Below are 18,332 nucleotides of genomic sequence, written 5' to 3'. Positions count from 1 at the left end.
GTTCTGAAGGCTGTTGGCGAGCATTTATGCACAAGAGACACAAGAGTGGCTGCTGCTTTTTTGTTCTGGTGCAATGAATGGTTCACCACCGTATATTACCAAAAGTGAAATGTTTACAGTCCTGTTTGGTATTGGTAAGCAGTTTTTAAGTTATGGGAAGAATTAACCCTAGCTTTAATTCTAATCCTGTATATGTTTAGCTGGAGAATACCCAGATCTGGACAAACATAGACAAACCAACTCTAAATTCTCCTTGCCTATGGCTAAATGGTGTCAGGGATCGATAATCTCTGCTAGTGAACAGTTGAAGTGGTCCCTGGCATGGGGAGCAGCACCAGCAATTCAGAGCACAGCTAGGGGGTTAGCGTGGGCCAGGGCACCATCCCAAAATGGAGTTTGGATGCTGCCATCCACTTCTGAAATGTAAAAGAGTTTGAAATATGTATGCGCTGCTCTGTGCCAGCCTCTCTGTGCTAGGGAGCATACTGTGTATGTTAAATTTACTGGTATAAACTGTGCTTTTCTGTTTACTATTGCTTGCAGAAGAAAACAAGGGACTGCAGAGATGAGGGCATGCTTCCATCACCTGGGCCTGGGCCAGCTGCAGTTGCCTGGCATTGATGTTTGCAGCACCATCATCTGCCAAGGCTAAGGTGGGGATGGCCTTCCTCAGGAATGGCCTTGGTGCTGTGGGCCGTGGTAGCAGATGGGGTATGAAGATATCCTGAACATGGTTATTGCCACCACAGCAGGGACAGAGGAAACTGAATTACACTTTGCACATCCCAGAAAGAGACATCTGGAGCTGATCAGGCACCATTCTGGCCCTTACCCTTGACACCTCTTCCTTTTATTTTTTTCCCTTTGGCTATAAAATTAACCACTGGCTTTTGCAGGGATTTGTGGGTGCAAGCTGCTAGACACTAAATCAAGTCTCATATGATCATGTCTGAGCTTCAGCAGTGTATGGCAGGAGTACCTTTTTCAGAGAAAGAATCATAGAATTATTTAGGTTGGAAAAGACCTGTAAGATCAAGTCCAGTCATTAACCTAGCGCTGCCAAACACACCACTAAACCACATCCCTAAGTGCCACATCTACATGTCTTTTAAGCACCTCCAGGGATGGTGATTCCACCGCCTCCCTGGGCAGCCTGTTCCAGTATTTGACCACCCTTTCAGTGAAGAAATTTTCCTCACATCTCATCTAAGTGTCCTCTGGCACAACTTGAGGCCATTTCCTCTTGTCCTATTGCTTGTTACTTGGTAGAAGAGGCCGACACCCACCTCACTACACCCTCCTTTCAGGTAGCTGTAGAGAGTGATAAGGTCTCCCCTGAGTCTTCTTTTCTCCAGGCTAAACAGCCCCATTTCCTTCAGCTGCTCCTCATAAGACTTGTGCTCCAGACCCTTCACCAGCTTTGTTGCCCGTCTCTGGACATGGTCCAGCACCTCAGTGCCTTTCTTGCAGTGAGGCGCCCAAGACTGCCCACAGTATTTGAGGTGCGGCCTCACCAGTGCCCCAGTACAGGGGGACAATCACTGCCCTAGTCCTGCTGGCCACACTGCTTCTGATACAAGCCAGGGTGCTGTTGGCCTTCTTGGCCCCCTGGGCACACTGCTGGCTCATGTCCAGCTGGCTGTTGACCAGCACCCCCAGGCCCTTTCCCACCAGGCACTTCCCAGCCGCTCTGCCCCAGCCTGTAGCGCTGCGTGGGGCTGGTGTGACCCAAGGGCAGGGCCCGGCACTGGGCCTGGTTGCACCTCAAACAGTTGGCCTTGTCCCATCGGTCCAGCCTGTCCAGATCCCTCTGCAGAGCCTGCCTGCCCTCCGGCAGGTCAACACTCCCAACCACCTTGGTGTCACCTGCAGACTTACTGAGGGTGCACTCAATCCCCTCGTCCAGATCATTAATAAAGATAGATATTAAACAGGACTGGCCCCAATACTCCATTCACCACAACTCGTTGGGCTCAGCCATCCAGCCAGTTTTTTACCCAGTGAAGCACATGCCTGTCCAAGTCATGAACATGAGTATAGCCTCCTCAACCATCACTTCGTATTAGTTTGTGCTTCCCATCTTTCAGAGACCTCTCAGTTAGGCGACTATGGACTTCTAGAATCATTAACACATCCTATAATTTACAGTGACTATACTTCAGGTTTCAGATTATTATGCCTGAGGCTTATGAATCAGCCTCACATGTTCACCTACAGCTCTGATTCCTCTTGTAGCAATGGTGTACACGTCCTGCAGTTCACCCAGTTTCCATATAAAATAGCCAACAGTGTGGAAACTGTTTTGAGGATATGTTCGAGGTCTAGCCTTCAAAATGGCTGCTTTTATAAAAGGAAATCTCAGCAGTAGGATATATAAATTTGATTCATTACAATACAGAACCTAAAAAAGCCCTCCCATTGTCATTGGAAATATCTACAGCAGGACTATGATGTTTGCTATATGAACATGCGGCTCAACAAACTCCTATGATGAAAGGCCGGGAGCACTTGGAGAAGATACTTAAAATTTCTGCTGATGTGATTAAAGCTGTTTTTGTAAATAAAGTAATATGGGCTGCAGGACACTAGAAGACTGACTTGGCTGAAATATTGCTAAATGCCTTCTGAAAGGCATATAGTTGAAATAATTTCTGGCTGGTAACAAACACTTCACAGTAAATAAAATCACTTTCTAAATAGTTGTGATTCATTGCTAGCAGGCAAACTATCAAAATTTCATCTCTTTGAACACTTTTTTTCCCCCACACAGGGCTTAACACTCCTGTAGTTAAAGAACAGAGCATTCAGGGCACTCCTTTTTTGCCACATATTCCAGGTTTCTTGCATCAGGCAGGGATCAAGCTTCACAGATGATCCGGCAAATAACACACATCTGGAAATCCAGAAATAAATGCCGGTGTCATGTAACACTTGCTGATTACTTAAAGGCTTCACTGTAGAGCTATATGGAGTCACACTGAGACCTCACAAAATCCAGATGCTCTTCCTTCCATGTCTCTCCCACCTCATTTACACACTTTGGCAAGTTTTGGCACCTGGAGTCATCCGGCCTCAGTGTTATAGCCGTCTGACCTATCCGCTCATCCCATGTGCTTGTAATCTGTAGTAAATTTAGCTTTCATTATTGGCAGAATTTATGAGCTGGAATTAGTCTCCCTTTGTAGTAGAGACTAGGTGGATACTTCTGTGGCAACATACTATGAACTGTTTTCTGGGGTAATAAAATGCTGAAAGTTACCTTTGCCATTTTGGAAGGTGAGATCAAAATTCCTTGGAAACAGTCCCATAAAACTACTGGAACTAATACTATTTTTAGGGTCTATTTTTGTAAAGAACTTTGAGCAGTGCACTACCAAGCTCTGCACAGCCTATTCCCATTTTCAATGAGATTGTATTCAAACAATCTTTCTTTCATTTCAGAAAATCAACATGTCCTATGCACAACACAGCCAGTGCCAGCCGGCTCCAAGATGGACCAGCTGCTGGCCAAGGCTGAGCCCAAGGTGATGGTGGTAACGCTTCTGGGATAACATATTTAAGAAGAGGGGAAAGTTACTGTGTAACAGCACTTGCAACTGGAAAGAAGAATGAGAGTATGTGAGAGGCACAACCCTGCAGCCCCCCAGGTCAGTGCAGGAGGGGCAGGGGGGCTCCAGGCGCCGGAGCAGAGATTCCCCTGCAGCCCGTGGTGAAGCCCACGGTGGGGCAGGCTGTGCCCCTCAGCCCGTGGGGGGCCGTGGTGGAGCAGATCCCCACCTGCAGCCCGTGGGGGTCCATGGTGGAGCAGATCCCCACCCGCAGCCCGTGGGGGTCCATGGTGGAGCAGATCCCCACCTGCAGCCCGTGGAGGACCCCACGCCGGAGCAGGTGGTTGCCCAAAGGAGGCTGTGACCCCGTGGGAAGTCCAGGCTGGGGCAGGGTCCTGGCAGCGCCTGTGACCCCGCGGGGACCCAGGCTGGGGCAGGGTCCTGGCAGCGCCTGTGACCCCGCGGGGACCCAGGCTGGGGCAGGGTCCTGGCAGCGCCTGTGACCCCGCGGGGACCCAGGCTGGGGCACGCTGTGGAGAACTGCAGCCCGTGGGCAGGGCTGACACCGGAGCAGCTGATGGAGGACTGTCCCCGCGGGAGGGACCCCAGGCTGGAGCAGGGCAGTGTGAGGAGCCTCCCCCTGCGAGGAAGGAGCGGCAGAGACAGCGTGTGATGGACTGACCGCAGCCCCCGGCCCCGGCACCCTGCGCTGCTGGGCGGGAGGGGGGACAGAAAATTGTTGGGGTTGAAGTTGAGCCTGGGAAGGTGTGGGTTTTTTTTAAGATTTGGTTTTATTTCTCATTACCCTACTGTGCTTTGATTGGTAATAAATTAAACGAATTTCTCCAAGTCAAGTCTGTTTTGCCTGTAACAGTGATTGGTGAGTGATCTCCCCTGTCCTTAACCCATGAACATTTCACCATATTTTACCTCCCCTGTCCATCTGAGGAAGGGGAGTGATAGAGCAGCTTGGTGGGCACCTGCTGTCCAGCCAGGGTCAACCCACCACAAAGTCACAAAAGAAATGTGATAGTGCAATGGTGACCTGGGGCTTTCAACAGGGAGATGAGGGATGAAGTCCTTGCAAAGGGAAAAGTGACCTGAAACCCAATCTTTCCTACTACAGGAAGGTACTCTGACTTCCTTACAGTTCACAGGATACAGGTGTTTATCTGCTCTGCCTTCAGCCTCCTACACCCTAAGTTTTCTTTAGGACCAAATCTGTGGTCAGAGAAAGACAAACCGGTTTAGGCCCTCCAGGTCTTTTTTTTTTTTTTTTTTTTTTTTTTAAATCTAGTGTAGTCTAAACATGAGATAACTACCTTGCTCCTCAGCATTGTCAAAGTTTTAGGGCATTCTTGGCTTGTCAAGAAACAATCTGGGAAGTGTGCAGGGGTGAATACAGATGGTGATTTGAGAGCATGGGAAACTCTGGCAGGGCTTTGTGGCATATAGACATGGAGGTGTTGGCTAGGTATGTTTGTTCTTCTGTAGACCTAGTCCTTCATCTCATTGAATGCCAGAGGAACTTCATTTTCTTCATGACCAAGTGATGACTAAAAGTGAGTCTGGCTCATTTAAATTGTTTGGGTTTTGTAATACTAGATGAACTCAGTGTCTTCACATTTGCTCTCAGAAGGTATTCAGGTAGTGCCTGAGAACAGAACAGATAGTTAATTTCTTCTTACAGCTGAAAAGAAGGGGGTTGGGGGAGGGCATAGGCAAGAAGCTCTTGAACTCATCGTGGGAGGTGTAAGAGATTTCCTTAGTGGGAGGTACCACCTGGCACTTATCCAGTCCCATTCTCCAGGGCTGCAGCAGCTGATGCAGACCTTACTACATTTCCCTTCCCCACAGACTCCCCCTCCCCTGCCAACTCTGAGGGGAGCAGAAAATGAGAAAACTCCTGTGCCCTGCCTGCAGCTCCTCTTCTTTCTCCTGTGCTGTGCAGTGTTGCTGCTCGTCAGCAACATTTTCCCTGGCTGACCATTCAGACCTAGCCCTGTCTGGTGTCCCCAGGGCTGCTGATACAGCACATCCCAGCACACAGAAAAGGACAAAAGAAGGCACAGAGGCTTGAGAGGTCAAATTCAGAGTAACCATGGGTGGTAGACTGAGTTGTGCCATGTGCCATGTGTGTGGACACTTGGCATGCTCCTGCCTTTGGCACTGAAGGCCCAAATAGCATCCTGAACATGAGTGTCATCTTGATGCATTGCCTGCCTGATCCTTATTGTTCCAGTCCCAGAGGAACAAAATTTCAAGCTCGTTGTGCAGGGCACAGCAGGGATCTGAAATTCAGAGGATGTGTGGAGTATTTGTGTCCAGTCCGTCATGTAGGAGTCATCACCTTGTAGGAACGTCTGTCTTCACAAGGACATACTCCAAGGGTAGTTGCTACTCACAGAAGGAAAAGGTCACCATTCCCTTTCCCATTACCATGTGTGTTTTGTTGTCAAAGTACCAAACATGAAGCCAGGAACAGTTCAGGCAGCTGGCACTGTGGTTTCACTCCTTAAATAGCAGTAGGAGAATGAGCAAGAACAGAAAAAATATCTTGCTTCAAATCAGTGCTCATACAAGAAACAGCAGTAGGAACCAATACATGCTCCCAGCATGTCAGTGGGAAAGACAGAAAAGACTGGGATTAAATGTCCAGTTCTGGTTCACTGTCTAAAGAGAGAAGAGTTTCCTCCAGCCCATGAGAAGTAATTCTATGGTGACTGAGGCAGCTTCTGGCTGTGAAAATCTGAGGTTCACTAAGATAGCCAGAGTAGTAGCTCTTGGAATTATTGGTGCAGAAACAACACACTTCCAACCTCCGCAGTTGCTGACAAAGTTCACCGTGTGCTGTGCTGGATTTTGGTATAGACCCTGACAATCTCAGAGGTTCTCCAGACTCTACAAGGAGGCAGTAGTGATTAATTAGCATCAAATGAAAATTTTCTCTGATATCCATCTTTAATTTCCATATGCGCCTAAGCAATGGTGCTGTTTGACAATGCATACCGATGATACACTATGGTATAGATAGAAAGAAGACAGTGTTGTAGGATGGATAGTGTGCACTTAAAGGAGAATGAAGAACAATGATTACAAGTGCTTTTAATATTAAAGCTGTCACTACGAAGAGGTTTAAGTGTGGTAAAGCTGAAGGCTGTTTCTAAGTTTGGATGCTGAATCAATGCCATCTAGTGGTGGTAGAGCTGGGGGTTTTCTTTTTGGTTTTATGGTCATGAAATTCACAGCCAGTTTACCATCGTCAAAGTTCCACCTAATAAATAGAAAAAATTATCGATGCCTTTTATATCCGTGTGAAAATTGTCTAAATATTCCTCCAAGCTGAGCAACTAAAAGCCATTGATATGTAATGATCAAGATACATACAAATTCAGAAATACTTACATTTCCATCAGCTCAAATAACTTTATCCATCAGAGACTAAGACTCTTTTCTATTGAATGCAGCATTTCATCACAACTTATCTGACACTCCCAATTCTAAAAGAACATCTTTGCCTCACTATGGCCTAAGGAGATAGGAACATCTGACTGACCAGCACTAAAAACCTTATATCACTGTCTAACAAAAGGTATTTTCTCTGGTGATAGGCCTTACAATGAGTTGCATTTTCTTAGCTTTTAATTATGAACGTCAAGTTCCCAGCTGCTTGTCATCACACCTGGCTCCTCAGCCCTAAATTCTTGTATGTCAACAAGAGTTGACAAGAACAGGAGTTAACAAGCAGGATTCATTTCAAAGTCTCACAGGAAAACAAAGGAGTTTTGAGCCCCCTGCAGTCATATATATAAAATATGAGCTATCTTGGTGGTCTGTTGTTTGCTTGCAGAGTACTGGCAGAAGTAAAATGTCAGAAACAAATGCAGTCTTGTCTTATTATCCCTACAGGTTGACTGTGGTACTGAGTGCAAATTGGAAGACACACAGTTTTGAGTGTTATGCTTTATACTCATCAGATGGGAATGGAGTGCTGAAAGTGCATTCTACATATCAACTGATCATTTCCTCAAATATATTCCTCACTCCAGGATTTACAGTAAAGTAGATACATTCATAAATGTTTGGTATTCTTTTCAGTGCTATGCAGCTCTCAGATAAGCTCTTGCTTTATCACGTTCCTGTATCAGTGCTGATCTACAGCTCATCTGGCAACAGGGACAGAAGAGATGAGAGCTGTAGTAAAATTTGCAAAGATGGTGTGCTGAGTACCAACATTCCATAAAGACTGAGTTCTTGAGATTCAACTAAAGGTGACAAAAGAAAAGACTCAGTGGCCAGGAGCTTACAGCAGACCTGGAAAAATTGCAGTAACAGGATACTTTTCTTTGTGTTTATTACAGTGTTTTTAGTTACTTTGTCCTATTTTTATGTTTACCTTTACTCTTTTCCTTTTTCACTTGTGGGTTCCATAGTGCTCTTCAAATTTGTCCTTTTACAGGGAAGCAAATACAGCCTTATCTTGCAAACTGAACTGGTAAAGGAGATTGGGTTTTGAAAACCTGATTGCTGCTGCAGACTTCATTCCCCTTGTGAAAAAGCCCTCTGGGACTTCATTAAAAGAATCTTACAACACCGGAGCAACAGGACCTCACACCTGCAAATCTCTAATACATTTTTACAAACATAAGTGAACGAATCAGAAATCTAAGAAATTTTATAAAAGCAAAGTATCTTTACCTATGTAATACATGAAAAAATCTGTACATGTACATGAACATCTGCAACTGATGCATATGTAGACAGTATTTGAAAGAAATAAGAATTGCTGTGGTCTGCCTTTTCAAACAGGAGCAGATCAGCAATAAATGAAGGAAAACAGCATCAGTAACACGTTGCTTTAATTTATTTCCATTAAAGGCAACACATTGCCAACCGGAATTGCTGTTACCTTTCCGCAAAGTCCATATTTGGTGGGATTTGATACCTGAACTGTATGAACAATACAAATTCTCAGAAATGATCCAAAATGTCTACACCACTGGGCCTGTAACATCATCTTTTCATATCTTATCAGCTGGGACTTCAAAAGCTTGTAAGCTAGTATTACTATCAAGCACTTTGCTTTTCCTGGGCATATAGTCATAGATTTCTTGGCTGAATTAGATCCTTGGAAATTACTTCAGATGAGATTTTGAGCTTTGAGAGTGAGTCCCTTGAGGTGTGTTTCTAAGAATGTGTAACAAGCGCAGTAGGTGGTGGCAGTGTGAACAGACTGTAGTTCTTGGTACTACATCCTTTCCTGTATAGTCTTTCCATCATTTATTTTAATAACTTACAATAAAAGCTTCTGCTTTTAAAATCTTAAGAGCTTAAGAAATTAAAATACTTCTTTTTTTTTTTTCACCTCTTTAATGCTACATAGGGATTATTCTTGAAGTTTAGACTGGGCTCTGTCGAACTTGCCAGATGTCTGGTTAAACCCAAGAGCCTGCCTGAAGAAAAGCTAGGGGTAAGCCAGCTAGCAGGGATTTGGTCATCCTCTGCCATCCCCTCTTCCTCACAGTGACCTCCAGTGCCCAACACTAGACAGACAAGATGGGTCCTGACTTCACCTGCAGTGAGCATCACATATCACAGATGAGGTCTAGTGGTCAAAAGCATAAAAACCACTCACCAGTGGAAAGTTTTTATTTTTTATTTTTTTTTACCAGAAACTGCTAGTCTTGTCACTGTCACATTTGCACTCACACTAAACCACTGGAGTCGAAACTCTGTCTTGGCCTGTGCCTACCTCCCATCACATTAAATCTTGTTATTAAACTGAATTGGTAGAGTCTTTTTATTTATCCAACTGTAAATTAGACAACACTGTTTGGTTTCAGCAGCTGTAGCACCAACCATCGGGGAGCAAAGCATAGTCAGGTCTAGGAGGCAGCTCTGACATTATGGGTCACACCACAGCCAGGGCTATGTGAGGCTACTCTGTACCTCTTCATTTTTATAGATGGGGGCCGCATAAGAATTAGGCAGCTCAAAGTGGAAAAAAAAAAAAAAAAATATATATTCTTGTCCTTGCCATGGTTTCATGAGATAACAAATAGCTGAAAATTTTTGGACTTTGGAAAAAAGTTCCCCTCTCTCCTTCTTCCCAAAGCCTCACACTGACATTGTTCACAATTTCAGCAGAGAAGTGAGGCATGCTGCGAGAACCACCCCTGCCATTGGTGACAGTTATTATGACCTAATTGGTTAAACAGCATGAGTCTTTTTGAATGTGTTTGAAGATACTTTTAATTATAAAATCCAATGAAATATCCTTCATGCTTTATTAAGAAGCAAGAGCTAGTAGTCACTATTATGAAGAAGTTTTTACTGATGAAAGAAAATGAGTCAAATAAAAGGATAATGAAATGACACTTACTCTTTTCCTCCAGTGAGTGAATATGGTATTAGAGTTTTACTTTTGCAGAGCTTCCGAGCACTCCTGGTATGTCTTTGCACTGCAGAGAGCTCATGGCAATTCCTCAAAGAGTTACATCATAAGGATATTATAGGGCTGCAGATGTGCCCTACTTATTTATACACAGGGTACCCAGAGGCATATTCTTGTTCCTCTTTTCATTTCATTGTGCTAAATATTTGATGGGTTTTGTAAAGTCCTAAGAAAAATGTTAACTCCCGCATCTTTGGGTGATTAAACATCTTTAAGAATCTGAAATTTTGGTCAATGCATTCTTGTTGCATCAGTATCAATTGCAATGACTGGTGCTGCGATGCAATCTTTCTACTAAAGAATCCACTTTCGCTGATGGAACAAAACTCAATCAATAACCCGAACACAATGTTGCTCTTCTGTTTTCAGTCACTGCTCCAACACCTGCCTTTTCTTGCCAGGTATTTTGCAAGAAATGTCTGTTTTCCTCCAAAACACTGTGTGACTTTAAGCAACTGGTGGTTGATCAGGTGTCACCAAGACAGAGTATTTTTAAACCACACATTCATGTGTCAGATTAATGAACTGCATTTTTCAGGCAAAGGGTAAGCATTGTATATGTGAAATGGTCTTTCATTCTTCTCTCTCAAGTATTATTAATTATTATTATTAATTTCCATGTAGAAGACAACTTATCAAGTGCAGTGTAACAAAATGCACCGAGAAAAGACAGCACTAAATATGAGTTTACCAAACATCCCAACTTTCGGGGGATGGCTCCTTCAGCAACGGAATCCCCTTTCCTTTAAAATCCATTTGCATTGTTACATTCAGCATCCACATGACTCTATGATTCAAGAGCTGATTAGAGACTGTCAGGTGGCTCGCAGACAGAAGCACTGAACATATGAAATATGTTTCTGACACTAGGTAAGGTAAGTCAAATTTTTCTTTTCGCAGAAGTGCAGCAGATATCACAGTTCTGATTAGACTACATAAAGAGACTGCAGTACATGCTTCTCAGAATAACAGCTGTGCATGAATATGTGTGTGTAGAGGGGACACTGATAATGTCAATAACGCTTCTCTCTTCCCCCACCCCCCCCCCCTTCTTTCTATTTCATCTGTAACAAAGTCTCTGTTATTTTTACAGCAACTTGTCTTCAAATAAACTGCTATAAAATGTATTTGCTGTAGTTTCTTAGATTAAGTAACTTTTGACCCATGCTTCATAAGAAATACAAATATGATTGTATTTCTTTCTGACTTCAGGAAAGATAATTTTCAAAAGCTGCTCATCAGTCAGCTCTCAGTTTTCTTGAAAAGAAATCCTGCATCCTTTGGTAAGGAATAACAGCCATATCCCCTCAAGGACATTCAAAAGGAATTTAGAGCCATAGGATCAAAATAGTCACCTATTGTGGACAGGACTTGTTTATTATGCATGGGTATCATCCAGATAAAGACATTGCATTTCATGAATTGCACTCCTAAAGCAACCCTCCTCCCCCAGATCAGGTGCTCGCTCTTCTGTCTGCACAACCAGTGAGAAAGGTGGGAATAAAAAATAGTGTAGGACAGCCGCAGCCATCCATTGCTAGGCCTAATCTTCATCAACTGTGTCACAAAGTAAAACCTGGAGCTCAGTAACTCTGGGATTATGCATTTAAAGTGAGCTTTAAAATGGAGATTTGAAGAGTGTGTCAGAGCTCTCCCAGTGCCCGTCTCTGTCGACAGATTTCCAGATTTCCTCTGTGTTCAGGGACTTCAGATAAGGAACCATTTAATAACAGCTTTATCCCTAGTTTCCTCCTCTATGAAGAAAGCTGCAACAATTTGCCGTGAGGACTATAAATATACCTTTGTCCCTGCAACCAATCAAGATCCGATTTCTGTTTCTGTCACTACTGCATTACACAAATAGAAAGGGTTTTGATTTGACTGTTTTTTTTTTTTTTTTATTTGAACTGGGCACATTTAAATATTATTGAATAATGAAATCAGAAAAGAAGTTCCAGCTACATTAAAAGGATACACTGATTTGTATCTTAAGTGATAGGAAAAAGAAATAGGAAGCCTTGTCTAAATATTAAAGGTGAGCAAAAATTCTTAGAAAACGCTGCTAATAAACACATCTGGCAATTTAACCACATCACTGAATCCTGCAATGACCGCAGGCAGTCTCACAATGATCAGAAAATGCATATACTTGCATTTCTTATGCACATGTTCAAAGTGGCAATATATAGAGCATATTTTTCAGTGAAGATAAATAAAATTACAACAGAATGCTAGCTTGTATGCTAAATTTTAAATTTCAAAATTGTAACTATGTTCCAGAATTACTCTTACAAATAGAATGTAAATCGTGCCATACTCTTTGGGAAAGAACATGAGTTAGAGCCCAGAGTCAATGCACTAATTGGTGAGATCACTGCAGCAAATTAGAGCAAAGAATTAAGAAAACAGGAAAATGCTTCTTCTTCACAGTAATAGAGATTTTAAGAGTAGTCTGAAAGCATTTCCACATTGGACAGACTCAAAAACAGCAGGAAAAAGAAATGGTAGCCAGCACACAGGAAGTGTTGAGCAAGATGTTTTGAACTACCACAACAAAAATGCATTTTGTCTGCTAACAGTTTTCACTTACATATTCACACATTAAATGTTCAATTAAAGCAACAAAATCAAAGCAGATGGAAAATAGTGCAGGAAATGTCAAATGCTGTATGAATATTTTGTGTGCTCTCAAACCACTGGCCACCCAGCTCAATAGCCTGTCTTCAGAGGTGGTCAACTACTGACGCTTCAAGTGAAGCCTAACAAACAAAGCAGAAGCAAAATAGAAGTGATGCTGTGGGAAAAATGTCCTCTTTAGATCAAGACATCAGTCAAGACACTGAATGAAACTCTGGAACTCGAGGTTTAGTTATAGTATTTTTTTTTAACATAGACCTCCCGGTGGCAGGAGCATGTTAGGAACTCCAAAGATGATGGATGAACATGGGAACTCAGAACCCTACATTTGAAGACCAGGTTATTTGTCCAGGCTCTTAACTGACACATTTCTCCTCACAGAGGTTGAAGAATATGTGTGCCATGCATGTTCCCCTGCCTAAATAAAGAGCACTCTGAGGATATTTCTAAAAACTGCTGTTTCATGCTAAAGATTCTCAGTGATGGCTGATTCACCACTGTTCATGGTTAATCTTGGTGAATATTAAACCAGATTAGTTTCCATAGCTTCTAGTTGCAACAGCTGGACCTTCTCATCAGCTCATCAGATACTGAGGACCTCATATTTGTTCCTGTACCTAAATGAAGCGGTCAAGTTTCTTGTGGCCTTCTTCTTGGACATCTGAAAGAACCAAGCTCTTTATGCGTCTATTAGAAGTGGTGTTTTCCAACTCCTGCACCTTTCAGTGTATTTTGAAATCTATCCAGTTTTAATAGTCATCTTAAAGCACAGTCAACTGTTGCAAGCTGAGGCTAGGCCCCTTCCTTACTTTTATGTCATTATCTCTATTTAGACAGCTAAAGATTCCCTTCATTATAGAGGCAGAATCAAGGGATTACATTTTTTAGGAGAAATTCTAAGGTAATTATGTAGGACTTCTCAGAGTCACTGCTTTCAGTGACTTCATTTCCCATCCCACAAACATTCAAAGTTCCACTTTTAAAATATCCCACTTAAAGCCGAAACTGTAGTAAATGAGTGATTTCCTATTTGTTTAGTTTTACTGATAATGAATACATTTTTTGAAATCTAAGTTCATGTATGGGGAAAAATATTATTTCTAATGGAAGTGGTTGAGTTTATTCTGGAGTTCATACTAAGCAAAATAGATTTTCAGATATTTTTTTCTTTTATCAGCAAAAAAAAGGTTGTTGGGAGAGGACACCTAGAAACAAAAAAAGATTTGATTTTATACTGTCATCATTGCATAGCTGCTGTTCTTGAGTTACATTTATTATTTTGGGGGATTATATGGCTTGAGAAGAAATTAATTTCCCTGACTATCTAATCTTATTCTGAAGTATTATTTTAGACTGAGAATCATAAAGAGTTTGATGAAATAACTTCCATATTTTTTAAAGCTGTGCTAACAAAATGTGACAATTTAAAAAATATAAGTAATTTACATTTGCTTCTAAGTAATGATGAGTACTCCATAGCTTAATAAGAGAACATAGACACCCATTCCCATATACAGATTCATTTCAAGACCTAATTTTTAGTTCATACATTGAAGGCTGTATCCTTACAGCTGTAGATCATTATACATAGATAATGAGTTCAGTTTACTAAGTGTCCTCTTTACTGCAGCAATTATAATAGCTGAAACTTTATTAATACACACAGTAAAAGCAGTAGAAAACCATATGATGTCTTTGACACAGACAAGCTTATATCATATCGTGTGTGATGGAAAATCTCTCACCTTCTTCATCTTTTCCACATTTGACTGTTAATTTAAAGAACCTCAATTTTATATAGCACCTACACAGCTATTTAGTAACTAACAATGATCATTCTTTGTAAATAGACACCAAATCCAAGGTTGATTTGAGGTAATTTATTCTAACAAACTTGGCCAGAAGGTACACATGAGAAGATGCTACGCTTGTTAAATGTTTCTAAGTAGACACAATACATTTTACTGAAGAGCCTACGATAAAATCAGATTTGTGACTCTTCATGCTATTAACACAAGATAAACATTATGTAGACTGCAAATATTTAATCATCCTAATTTTATTTAGTCTCTTTAGTTTAAGAGATTGTTTCCTCTTTATCAGTCCAGCTAAACTTTAAATTCTAAATGACCAGCCAGATTAGCAGCAGCTACAACTATAAGCAGATCTGAATTTTGATTATTCAGAATGTTAAGAAAATATGGACAAGAGAAGTCTACTGAGTCTACTCTAAGGACAAGTGAGCTTTCACTTACTGAGAAATATGCTGTAATTATCAGAGTTGATTCACTGGACCATGACTACAACATGACTGTAGTCAGAGCAAGGTTATAGGCTGTTGTTCAGGGCAGTCACTTGGGAAAGGGAAAACCTGGGTTTCAGTCACTTCTGCCATTACTCTTTCATTTAAATACTTTAAAGCAGCATCAGATCTTTCCTGCTGCCAGAAGCCTCTTCCATGTTATTTTTGAAGACTGTTTCTTTTGTGGGAAAATCATTGGGGATATTTTTTACTCCCAATTTGATGGGAATGTTTTTCCCATCAAAGCAGCCCTTTTCCTCCTTCTAGTTATGTTATACTTTGCAGTGAACTTTGGTTGACTGCCTGTTTGCCTCTCTGAACATGGATAAGCATGATTTCATACTTGTGGCCTCAGCGGTGTTCGTGAGGAGTCAGGATATGAAAAGCAACTGGTAGGGAAAAGAGCATACACTAGAAAATAATTTTAACAATTCTGAAAACTTAGAAAATTTATCCTCTTTGTTTGTGGGCTCTGCAAGTGCTGACAGTGATATATGATGAAAAAGGCAGACAAAGAAACAAAAACATAGCGAGGAGAAGCAATGAGAATTATGAAGGCATATATCAGTTAACTGATAATGCATTTGAATAACATACTGTTGTGAATATTCCTATTGCAGGAAACTCTGCAATTTTGAAAATAGCATTAAAAGGTTTTCTGTACTTACAGTTTTCTGATTAAATTACTGTGGGCCAGAAATGTATCCAATTACTAAAATACATTGGAATGGGCACACTACACCTGAGTGTGCATGGCATGGCACACTAGCATCTAGAACAACTGAGGTAAAAAATGCAAGACAATGTCATATGTGTGAAAACTCTTATCATTACTAGTTTGCACAAGTATTACATCGTATGGTTACTAAACACCATGATAAAATAGATTTATCTAATTCAGTCCTTTTGTATAGATTATTTTGCATAAATCATTAAAACTCTATAATCCATTTGAGTAATATCTACATCAGAGATATACAGAATTAAGAATATATTTCACCTTCACCAACTATGTCTGGAACAAAATACCAATAAGCAAAATGAATAAACCTTTAATATGCTGGAACAGGGAGTGGATTTTCAAAATAGGAAAGAACTATTACAGAAAGATATGGTTCACCCATTTTTCATCTTACATAAATACTTCCTCTAACGGGATCTATATGAATTATAATCACTTACTTTAGGGAATTCCCATTTTTAGAGGTTTTATTTAATGAAAAATATTTAAATAGCTCTGCACACGGAGTGGTCTATATTTAATTAATTTCCCTAGCAAAACTGTTGAAGAAAATTTTCTAGCAACTTCCTAATTTTTTAGTTTTCATGGAAGTTTGCAGAAGCACTAATTATGAATGAAGTCTATGAAGGTTTGTTCTTCAAAATGTTTAAAAAATGGAAACAGGGAAATATTGCAGCTTTTTTAAAAAAAGGGTAAAAAGGAGGACTCTGGGAACTACTGACCTCCCAGCCTCACCTCTGTGCTTAGTAAGATCATGGAACAGATTCTCCTGGAAGATATACTGAAATGTATGGAAGACAGAGAGGTGATCAGAGACAGTCAACATGGCTTCACCATGGGCAGTTCATGCCTGACGGATCCAGTAGCCTTCTACAATGGAGTGACTGCATCAGTGGTCAAGGGAATCTATCTGGACATCTGTAAGGCCTTTGATAAGGTCACCCACAGCATTCTTGCTACTAATTTGGACAAAAATGTGTTTGATGAATGGATTGTTAGATGGATAAGAAATTGGTTAGATGGTCGCATCCAAAAAGTTACAGTCAATGGCTCAATGTCCAAGTGGAAACCAGTAATGAGTGTTGTCCCTCCAGGGTCCATACCGGGACCAATACTGTTTAATATCTTCACTGATGACATGAGCAGTGAGTTTGAGTGCAGTCTCAGCAAGTTTGCAGATGGCATCATGCTGTTGACATGCTAGAGGGAAAGGAGGCTGTTCAGAGGGACCATGACATGCTGGAGGAGTGGGTCCATATGAACATTATGAAGTTCAGCAAGGCCAAGTGCAAGGTCTTGCACCTGGGCTGGGGCAATACCCAATATCAATACAGACTGTGGAATGAATAGATTGAGAGCAGCCCTGCAAAGAAGGACCTGGGGGTACTGGTGAATGAAAAATGACATGAGCTGGCAGTGTGTGCTTGCAGGCCAGAAAGCCAACCATATCCTGGGCTGCATCAAAAGAAGCACGGCCAGCAGGTCGAGGAAGCTGATTCTGCCCATTAACTGCACTCTCGTGAGACCCCTCCTGGAGTGCTACATCCAGCTCTGGGTCTTCCAGTACAAGAAACGTGGACCTGTTAGAGCCTGTCCAGAGGAGGGCCATGAAAATGGTCAGAGGGCTGAAACATTTCTCCTACGAAGAAAGCCTAAGAGAGTTGAAGTTGTTCAGCCTGGAGAAGGCAAGGCTCCAGGAAAACCTTATTGTGGACTTTTGATATACAAAGGGGGCTTGTAAGAAAGACGGAGAAAGACTTTTTACCAGTACCTGTAGTGACAGGACAAGGAACAATGGCTTTAAACTGAAAGAGGGGAGATTTAGCCTGGGTACACAGAAGACATTTTTTACAATGTGGGTGCTGAAGCACTGGGCCAGGTTGCCCAGAGAAGCTGTGGATGCCCCATCCCTGGAAGTGCTCAAGGTTGGATGGGACTTTGAGCAACCTGGTCTAGTGGAAGGTGTCCCTGCCCATGGCAAGAGGGGGTGGAACCAGATGAACTAGACTAAATGTCCCTTCTAATACAAACCCTTCTATGATTTTTTGATTCTAAATTAAATACAGACTTACCAAAAATAAAAAACCAAACCAGAGAACAACCTCCCCTCTATTAACCACAGATAATGTTTCAGCCTGAGGACAGGCAGGCAGGGACACAGGTTGCCCAAGGAAGCTGTGCAGTCTTTGTTCCTGGAGGTTTTCGAGACCTGACTGGACGAAACCCTGAGGAACCTGGCTGCATCTCACAGCTGGCCCTGCTTGAAGCAGGAGGCTAAAACAGAGACCTTCCAAAGTTCCTTCTTACCCATATCATCGTGAAATTAAAACTGATATATAGCTGTCTAAATTACCCACGATAACTGCAAAAATTTCAACTATTTTGGGAAACCCTGTTCCTGTTCCCTCAGGCCTGTGAAGAGAAGATGATACTTGCAAAGGGTCCTGTTGCTTACTAAGACTGGTATAATATCTGCAGCTTGATCTCTGAAGAAATGATTGTAGACAGCTTTGGTATAAATACAGTAATCAAAATTCATTCATCTGACAGTGTAACAAGGCATTTCATTTTACAGAAAAAAAAAATGTTTCCAAAGGAAGCAGAAATCTTTTACTTCTCTAGAAAATGAACACAGGCTGGCACTGACAA

The 18,332-nt window shown here is 41.7% G+C and overlaps 1 long non-coding RNA gene across 1 annotated transcript in view; it reads left to right on the top strand.

Annotated features, from left to right (window-relative positions):
* The window catches only part of LOC308060370, a 36,387-nt gene extending 18,055 nt beyond the window's left edge, over positions 1–18,332 (top strand). The window contains exon 2 of the long non-coding RNA XR_013926693.1: positions 1–18,332. This exon is cut by the window's left edge and continues 13,942 nt beyond it. This is a non-coding gene — a long non-coding RNA (uncharacterized lncRNA).

The sequence above is a fragment of the Falco punctatus genome (assembly GCF_963210335.1).
Source record: "Falco punctatus genome assembly, chromosome: 3".
Classification (NCBI taxonomy): domain Eukaryota; kingdom Metazoa; phylum Chordata; class Aves; order Falconiformes; family Falconidae; genus Falco; species Falco punctatus.
The sequence above is the reverse complement of the archived record's forward strand: the minus strand, read 5'-3'. Positions and strand labels throughout refer to the sequence as shown.